We start from the raw sequence: 1,679 nt of genomic DNA, 5'->3' as shown, positions 1-1,679 counted from the left end.
CAATTTACGGGCTTGCAATCCTCTCCTTTCCATGACTACCGGAGCAGTCTGGAATGTGTGTTTCCAGCAATCCAACACTATGTGAGCTATTCCAATCTATGCGTCCAACTGGTGAACATTATGTTGTGAAGGCGAGCTCCACTGTACTTACCACCGGGTATGGTGTTCGTACAACCATCAGTAAACATGTGAACCAACGACGATCGAAGGAATAAATTCCGTTCTCAGCATCGTTGGCTATGATCGGGCAATTTACGGGCTTGCAATCCTCCTATGCACCTGGCAATGTATGGTAGTGTTTCCTGCTGCTTTCCTGATTTGGATGTGTACCATGGCCTTTATCAGGCACTCTCTACTAGCTCCGGAATCGAACCCTGATTCCCGCTTCCCGTCACAACCATGGTAGTCCTCTACACTACCATCAATAGTTGATGGGGCACAGTCAAGTGAAAGATCGGTACCAGACTTCAACTCAATCGGCCGATTGGTTTAACTAATAAGTGCACCGGTCCTACCACCTTCAGAAGCAGCATTCCCGGCCTGTTGCATGTATTAGCTCTGGTTTTCATCAATCTTCCCCTGCTGTGTTATACTGAGCTTATGCGGTTTCTCGATTGTCGTGCAAAGTGTGTTATCACACATACCCAATATGCTCAACTCTCATGTTCGTTTGACGCACCAAACTTTATTAGTGATGCACCACACAACAGGTTTTAATATACGCGATCGTGTGTGTTTCAGTGTGAACTTGGTGCGCCAAGTCCATTTGTGATGCATCACTTAGCTAACCATCTTTCGGGACTGTTTAGGGTATGTGCTCCTCCACATCTATGCTTACTCGTACACATTCTCTGTCAATAGGTTTAAGATCGGGCATTCTACCATATCATTGCCTTAATGCTTTCAAATCAAGGCTACCAGGGTAGCCTAATTGCGTTCGAAACTCAACTTGTGAGCTGTCGGCCCTAGAAGTTTTTTAGGCTGCTAGGACCTCTCTCTATATTTTGCCTTTGGACTTCTCGAAGCTCAACTTGTGAGCAGTTCCATGCACCACTACCCGTATCTCTTAGCTTAGTTCTAGCCATGTGCGTTCAAAGCTCAACGTTAAGCTGTGTCCTGCACCACAATCGTTATATAATAAGCTTATCTCTAAGCTTTTTTGCGTTCAATGCTCAACGTTAAGCTATCCCTTCGCTTAGAACCTCGCTCTACATTTTGCCTTTGGACTTCTCGAAGCTCAACTTGTGAGCAGTTCCATGCACCACTATAGGTATCTCTTAGCTTAGTTCTAGCCATGTGCGTTCAAAGCTCAACGTTAAGCGGCCTCATGCACCACAACCCTTGTATCTTAAGCTTATCTCTAAGCTTTTTTGCGTTCAATGCTCAACGTTAAGCTATCCCTTCGCTTAGAACCTCGCTCTACATTTTGCCTTTGGACTTCTCGAAGCTCAACTTGTGAGCAGTTCCATGCACCACTATAGGTATCTCTTAGCTTAGTTCTAGCCATGTGCGTTCAAAGCTCAACGTTAAGCGGCCTCATGCACCACAACCCTTGTATCTTAAGCTTATCTCTAAGCTTTTTTGCGTTCAATGCTCAACGTTAAGCTATCCCTTCGCTTAGAACCTCGCTCTATATTCAACTTTCAGATACCTCAAAGCTCAACTTATGTGGTCTGCTA

The sequence above is a fragment of the Anopheles marshallii genome (genome assembly GCF_943734725.1).
Source record: "Anopheles marshallii chromosome X unlocalized genomic scaffold, idAnoMarsDA_429_01 X_unloc_157, whole genome shotgun sequence".
NCBI classification, from domain to species: domain Eukaryota; kingdom Metazoa; phylum Arthropoda; class Insecta; order Diptera; family Culicidae; genus Anopheles; species Anopheles marshallii.
The sequence above is the reverse complement of the archived record's forward strand: the minus strand, read 5'-3'. Positions refer to the sequence as shown.